Raw genomic sequence first — 8,362 nt, 5'->3', positions numbered from 1 at the left:
ATAGATTTTTTTTATGCATAGATAAAGTACAGCAATTAAATTTATTGAGGGATCTATTTGATTTGTTACCTTTGTTGTAAAAAAAAAGTCGTGCTTGCATCAGCTCTCAATCGTCTTCAAACTGAAACAAAAGAAAATCTTAAAAGAGAATCAAAACTCCTATAATAGCAATGATTGGCTTCACTAACGCAAATTCTATATTGATATTTTAGTCTACAAAATTTCATTCAATTTTTTCATAGTACTGTCTGACGGAAATACCGATTTTTTGCACTCTACACGTAACTTTTAGTACTACCTCATTATTGCTAAAAATTACGTGAAAAAAATCGGTAGTTCGTTCAGACAGCATTTTAGAGAAGTTGAATGAAAACTTTTAGATTAAAATCTCAATATAGAATTTGCGTTACTGAAATTCAAATCCAATTTCAATAATCATACTATGAGGCGCTTCCATTGAAATTTGAGTTTCTTCATTAATATCGAATCCCAGACTGAAAGTCAAGTTTTAATCAGGACCGATTCAATGAAATTACAGACTTTGGATTAGTACTGTATCAGTGCTCTGATTATGTAACTTTTTAGATTTGGCCTGTCTTAAATCAAGTCTTAAGTCTTGTAAAATCTTGAGTCAAGTCCTGGCCAAGACTTGACAAGTCTTGGGCCAAGTATTGAGCCCAATTTTTGTTGCTAGTTTGCTTTAATTTGGTAATGAAATAAGAAGGCCGCCAATTACAGTGAACCGCCTAAAAGCTCTCCAAAGTGAAAAAAACTTAAAGAAATGCATTAATTATAAATAATTTCTTCTTAGGACTCTATATTGCGTAGCTGCGCAATAATCAAGACTTGTCAAGTATTTGTCAAGACGACTCAAGACTTGTCAAGTCTTGGCCTAGACCTTACTCAAGACTTGCCAAGTCTTGGCCAAGGCTGGACTTAGACTTGACAAGTCTTAGGCCATTATTGACATGTCTTCACAAAATTGAGGACTTTAGATAAGACGTGATTAGTACTGATTTGTCAATTCAAGAAGTGTATTTCTCTGAAGAAGTACTGATCAAGACTTGAAATTCGTTTCGAGACTGCTTTACGAGTTAGCTTCAAAATTAGGCATTCAAGAAAATAATTCAAGATTTGCAATGTAAAGGTTTGCAATTTCTATTGAAGTTCAACCTATGAGGCAGAGAACAATGACGTCAAAAGTAAAGCTTCTAATCAGATCACAGAAAAAACAGATTGCTCCGTAATCTATTTACACTAAAAAACATTTTCGAAAAAGTAAAAATAGTTAATCAAAATTAATACAAAGAAATGTTTTTTTCGGGATAAAATTGCAAAAAAATGTTTTTTCAATTCAAAAAGAACCACCACCGAAGAAAAAGTAGCGTAGAACGATAGTGTAGCGCCTCAGTTAATGTTCTTCCAGAAAGTTGTGAATCGGAATATTTGAAAAATTTCAACTTTTAGCAGCGTCCTGCACTGATATGGAATGTTACTCGCTGGAAGCTAAAAATGTATATCAGAGAGAATAATTCGAGAGTTTTTCAAGAAATTTGCTTGATTGCTTCCGACTTAACTACAGATCTGCTTACCTATAATTTAATCTTCAAATTGTAGCAACAAGAAAAATGGCGCTATTCTGTTTATAGCACCGAAAGTCTCCGTCCTTAATTTACGACATACAGGGCATCAAATCATTGCATTATACAAAAATTTTCGTTTCAAATGGATGCAGAGAAACTAACTTTGATGAAAAATGATACAAATGTAAAACTATTCAATGAATTCTCTGCAAACTTAGGGCTAAACGGTGTTATCAACTACAAAATAAATCCAATCTCAGGCAAAGGTTTAAGAACATTTTATTTAACTTGACACTCACTGCGCTTGACCATTTATTATGACTTTGCTTTTCACTTTTACGAAAAGTCCAAATTTAAAACAGATCCAATGATGTCAACATATTGAGTGAATATGTACACCTTGCATTAAGAAGAGCAGAAACATCAACAATCCGCTCTTTATTGGAGAAATACGGGCCTCACTTTCTGAGTTAAAGTCATGTCTAAGAAAAATCATTATCAATATTGCAAGCTTTTGACTTAATCAAAAATCAATTAAAAAACTGTTTTCTTGAAAACAAATTTTATATGCATCTTTGTGCATTACAGCTCGAGTTTGTTTCTATTACCAAAATAATGCAAAATGTGAACCCAAAAGATTGTTTTGAGCAGATGAACTGCAGAACACAAATCAAATTTCACAGTTTGCAAGTTCAAAAATCAACGAAATTTTTGGACAAAATATAACAGTTTCACCCAAAATTTTTCAAATTGCATTAAAAACTAAAAGCTACCGCAGGAAAACAAAAACTCTGCTCATATTTCAGAACAGATTTCCCCATGATCGAAGCAACGTTCATCAGTAAAAACCACTTTTACGACTCTTAGCCAAAAAATATCAAATCATTTTGATTGTTGTATTGAGGCGATTCGGCAATTCATGTGTTCTGTCCCTTGAATATTTGTCCATCCATTATAACTGTGAACTGACATCAAAAACGGTTGACTTAGTTTCTTTAAACAAAAAAATTAATTTTTTTTAGAATTTCAAAAAACATTATAAAAATTGTTTGACTACGATCTACCAATCTATTGAGACATAGGTCCACCAAACTTAAAGAAGTAAAAAATGAAGAAAAAAAATTACAAAACAACCGAACTATACAATTATACAAAAGAAATGCTCCTTTTTAAGTTTAAACAAAAAAGAACTTAGCGTTCACTTAATTTTTTCGGGCCGTTTCAAATTCGCTGAAAAAATAAATCTTTACTAACCAATTTAAAGCAGCAAGCCACATTTTTTAATGCCTACAATATGAGACATAAACACCCCTCAAACAAAACAGCTATTTTAGCTATTTTAGAGCCAGCCATTCATGGAACAATCATGAAAAGCGAATTATTGGGAAGTTGTTCGAAAAAGAACTGTTAATAATCCAAGTGGAGCAAATAATTTCTTGTCAATATAACTAAAAGTATCAAGCAATTGTTTGTTTGAAAAAAAATTCGTGAGTAACATCTTTAGAATACATCCACGTCGTTCGAAACGGAAAACAATTAGTTTTTGGTCATCAATCTGTGCTTGGTAAAAGCTGCATGGGAAGAACATTAATGGAGCTTTAATGAAGGTTTAAAAAATAAGCTGTATCGCAAGAGTATACTTCAATTTAACGAAAATACTTACTGATTTATCAGAATCCATAGATGTCAAGGACAAAGTGGAATGATGGAATCGATGGCTTTAAATTGTTTGGAAAATGAAAAAATCAACATTTCACATTTGAATTCAATCTTACCTAAAATTTATAGTTTTCTCAATCAGTAACAACGCTTAATAAGATGACTCGTGTATTTCTGAATTTGGTTGACTATTGGACGGATCCTAGCATTCGTATAAATTACGTTGTTCAAGAATGCTCTCATGAAAAATTGTTTGGCTGGAAAATGGAAAAATTGCTTCAAAGTTTCAAATCCGTTTGCTTCATCTTGTTTTTCTCAATTTTGAACAACCATTAAAATTTGAATTGTTATTGCCAGTATGAATACAATTGCTTTCCATAAAAACTCTTTGTTGGATTGTAAATGCCAACGTAAATCCCTAGCTTTTTTGCGTCATGTTTTGTGAAAAACATCAATGAGTCTCAAAACTCAAAACTCTGAGTCTCAATACCCAAAATAAAAGAAGAAATCTAATTAATACGGACGGTAAAGGTATAGTAAATTTGAAAGAAATACAATAAAAACAGATAATTTTTTGAAATTTTCTCAATCATGTTAGTATAGCATAATTGCCCAAATAGTCCAGGAGTTGGTGAAGAAAAAATTAGATCTCCAACTGTTTTGAGATCATTTTGATTAAGAGTTTCATGAACATATATTACCAATAGTATCAAAATCAACTATAAGAAATGTTGAGTTGAGCATTTGTCTCTTCCTCAAATTATAGTCAGCCTACAGGAGAAACTGCTTTTCAAAATTCTTCCCAGATAGCTCTTCTTTTGAATTCGGGCAACTCAAAGGTTCGTCTTTACCTAAAAATCCTTCGAAATCCAGTCACCCAAAAATACATTTAACTTCCGTAGCTACCGTTTGTTACCCCGAAGTTAAGCAAGTTGAGCGTCTTAAAAACTAAGAAAACGACTACACGAAATCCCGTGGAAAATAAAAATTGCGCACCAATTGACAATAGTGGTCACAATTTTTCTTCAAGTCAGCCTAAACGGATCCAAAATTTTTGTTGTGCCACTTTTTTTTCTGTGTATTTAGTTTCTCCTTATCTCTTTAATATCAACGCATCGATCAAAAATGTCGATTGAAAGTTCTTAAGAAAAATTGGATTATACAGGAAAGTCCAGCTGACACTACTAGAATCTGACTTTTAGAGGAATCAAACTAAAGTGACAATTTATTGCCTAAACGTGGCCCTGGGGGCGTCAGCAAAACATTTAAAATATTTATACATAAGCCTCAAAATTTTCAAAGAAAAAATTTTGTAACCCTTATCAATTTTAAATCTTGCGTTATTTGATTTGCTACCCAAATGAAAATCTAGGTTGGTGCCTCTTAAAATCAAGCTGCAAAATGAGACCCAGTTCTAGCCTTAAGATTTCTCAGCATTCATGAACCGCATTAATACAACAGAATAAATTAGTGCTCGAAAACAAACTCTAACCACGACCTAAAAATTGCTGCAAAAAATTTAGGCTGTTGTCTTAAAGTGAATACTGAGGTCAATGACGAAATTTGGCAATCAAGCGCATTGATTTTCTCATTTAATGCTCCATCCACATTTTAGGTGAAAACTCAAACATGCGTCTCCTTCAAACAATGTCATCAACTAGCTGACTATATATTTATTTCCTTTAATTTCTTTCAGAGGTTACCCGCTCGTTTTTTTTTTTCAATAAGAGTGAAGCAGTAACTTAATTGAGTAACGTAGGTCATTTAAGATCAAAATTTTCATCACATCATTGATCTGAAAATAGATTCTAAGACTATGAGGATGATAAGATGACATATGAAAGACACCATGGAGCTCCTGGCTGGAAGAAGTAGCTGAAAGGTCTCGAATTCAATTTCTAGGCAGCTGGTCGAACGGTCGCTGCAAAAAAGAACGACTAAAAATATTTTTTTTCTAGACCACTAAATAAAATATGACAGAGCAAGTTGTGAGCTATGTTTTCTTTAAGTAAAAAATCAGACGGTGAAATGAAAAATTGAGTTCTAAAGACATTTGAAGAAAAAAGTTCAAATTCGATGAAACATGAGTATCATTAAAATTAGCACCAGAACGAAACAAGAATTCCACTCTTAGTTTTCGAATTACAATAGAGTATTCGAATGACAAAACTGCTTTCGAAATGAAAAATAGAAAATAAGTAACAGCCTCGCTGTCGTTTTGCGGCTTTTAAAGGAAAAGAATGATGAGTTGAAACAAAAAGTCGTCAAAATGACAAAAAATATCAAAAAAATTGTCTCCAGACTATCGGTGATGAATTGCAATCAAAAAAGTAATTGTGGGTAAGCAAACTTTTAATATTACCTGAGTATTCGAAAATGCCTCAAAAATTCTCGAGAATCATGTTGACATGGACTAACATGCGCCAAAACTTTATTCTTCAAAATTTTTCTGGAAAAAAAAATTCCCTAATTTTCTCTTTCTAGTGGAATTCCTGCGGCAGAGTTTTAAGATGATACCGCAATCAATTTTTGCAATCGGAATTATCTGTTCCTCTCAGAGAGTAAAAAACGAAAAAAAAGTTTTGAAATTTGACAAAAAAAAAACAAACATTCCAAACATTTATGGCTCACTTACTTTATGAAAAATAAAAATTCGTGAAATTTCTTTTTGTGAAAGTCTAGAGGCAAAGAGAACAAGATCTCACCACGGCCTTAAAATTAACAGAAAAAACTGAGTTTGTTTTTTAAAGCGAAGACAGGTCAATGACGAAAGTTGGCAACAAACACATTGATTTTCTCATCTAATGTTTAATCCTTATATGAGGCGAAAACTCAAACATGCATCCCTTACAACAAAACCAATATCTAGTTGACCGCAAATATAATTTAATTTTTTTGAGAGGTTACCTTCTCTTCTTATTTTTCTCGTTTTAAGTCGGGAAACAAAATTCGTCAAACTGTCAAAAAGTTATCAAACAAATTGTCTCCACCAGAGATGAATTCTAATCAAAAAAATAATTGTGGGTAAGCAAACTTTTAATATTACCTGTGTATTAGAAAATGCCTCAAAAAGTCTCGAGAATCATGATGAAATGGACTAACAAAAGTTCATTCGTCAAAACTTTTCTGGAAAAAAAAGTTCCCTAATTTTCTATTTCTAGTGGAATTCTGGAGGCAGAGTTTTAAGATGATACCGCAGTCAATTTTTTTAATTGGAATTATCCCTTTCTCTCAGAAGAAAAACCAAGCTGAAAAAATGTTTTGAACTTTGACAAAAAATGAACAAAGGTGTCGAACTTTTATGTCTCACTTACTTTATGAAAATTAAAATTTCGTGAAATTTCTTTTTTTTTTGAAATTCTCTAGAGTTTGCCAATAATACCACATAAGGTAATCTGTGGAAACCCTCGAAATAAATAAAATATATGGAAACAAATCGAAAACAAAAAAGTGTTGCTCAAATCTCGTCCTCCCTCCCATCCTCTCTCCTTTTTCCGAGAAGTCTGGTAAGGACGGGGTAAGAAATGATCGTAGAAATACCGTTCTTGATCGTAGAAATACCTCGATTACTACAATAATGTCGAAATTGATGGTGTCTGAGTGATCCAGAAGCTCTTCAGGTATTCCAGTCAGCCCAGAGATGCAACTCCTCATCGCCACAACCAACAGCCAAATTCCACCCACTAAAAATGCCATATTCTCGTGTGAATTGTGCAGTTTACTGTCTTGGTTATAACTTTGGTGCTTTGGTAATAATGAACTTGGTATTGTCTCAACAAAAAGACGTACCAAAATATGAAAATTGCAAGGAAATTGATTCGGTTAGAAATTTGAAATACTACCCAGTGAAACGAAACTTGATACACCTTGTCATGTCATGCAAGATCTTGTTAACTCGTGCAAAACTTGCCAAGATCTTGATAGACAAACATTTCTTGGAACACCTTGATAAGATCTTGACAAGATCTTATCAAGACATGTCAAGAAATTTTCTTGGCGTAACTTGATAAGATCTTGATAATTCTTGACATATAGAAATATTTGTTTCTAAGCAACCCAGAATTAGGTGGTGGAAAAATGAACTGGGAATCCAGAGAAAAATCAGTTTTTCTGCATAAACTTGTTTTTGGGGTAATTTGGATCATTCAATTTTTTATAAAATTTCTTTAAAAAATTGCAAGAATTTGTGACATTAAAAAGTTGAAATATAGTTCATCGCCACCAGAAACATTGCAGTAACTTATTATCAAACCCCAAAGAGTATTTTTGGGCAATGAGGCTGGAGAAACGCAATAAATGACAAAAATTTTAAAAAAATTGCAAAAATTGCAAGTCTTATAAAAAAAAATTGCTAGAATATGTGATATTAGAGTTTTGAAAGGCATTCTTCCAATGCCAATCAAATTTTTTGAGTAACCTATTATCAAAACCCATGGGAGGTTTTCTGGCTCCTGGGCTAGAAAAACCGAAAAAATGATAACAAATATTATACAATTTGAAAAAAAGTGGCAAGTTTTATCAAAAAATAGCTCAAATTAGTTATGTTAAAATGTTGAAAACCATTCTCTGACCTAATCTGTCAGAATAATTGTTTTTGAAAAAAAATGGAGTTTTGAAAATTTTTGGTTTTTAAGCTGACTTTTTTGTTTTTCGTATTTGATGTTAGATGCTTAAATACTGTAGTTGCTTTGTATGTATTCAATTTGCCGAGTGTTGTTTTTTTTGCTGTCGTGTTTTTTCAACGCTTGTTTTTTTGTCTTATGTCTTGTTACAAATTTTTAAATTTTTTGGGACCTTAGTGGGGGCCTTCACGGTGGCGGTCCTGTATAAGGTGTGTACTATGTACATACCGAGTTAGCATCCACTTAAAAAATTTATTGTACTGGAAAAAAGCGGCTCATTTGTTGGTTAATAAACTAACGGGAGAAGTATTTTCCGACATTCTTGATAATTCTTGATAATTCTTGATAATTCTTGCTTAATCTTATGATTTTCTGCTACATCTTGTTTTTGGGTGCTATTGAATTTTTAATACTTGATTTATCTTGCCATGTCATGGTTAATTTTTCTTGGAAATCTTGCCAAGATCTTGTTTCTTGACAGCCATGCAAAAAACTTGC

The sequence above is a fragment of the Convolutriloba macropyga genome, chromosome 8 (genome assembly GCF_964194025.1).
Source record: "Convolutriloba macropyga chromosome 8, txConMacr16.3, whole genome shotgun sequence".
NCBI classification, from domain to species: domain Eukaryota; kingdom Metazoa; phylum Xenacoelomorpha; order Acoela; family Convolutidae; genus Convolutriloba; species Convolutriloba macropyga.
This window is presented reverse-complemented; position numbering follows the sequence as displayed.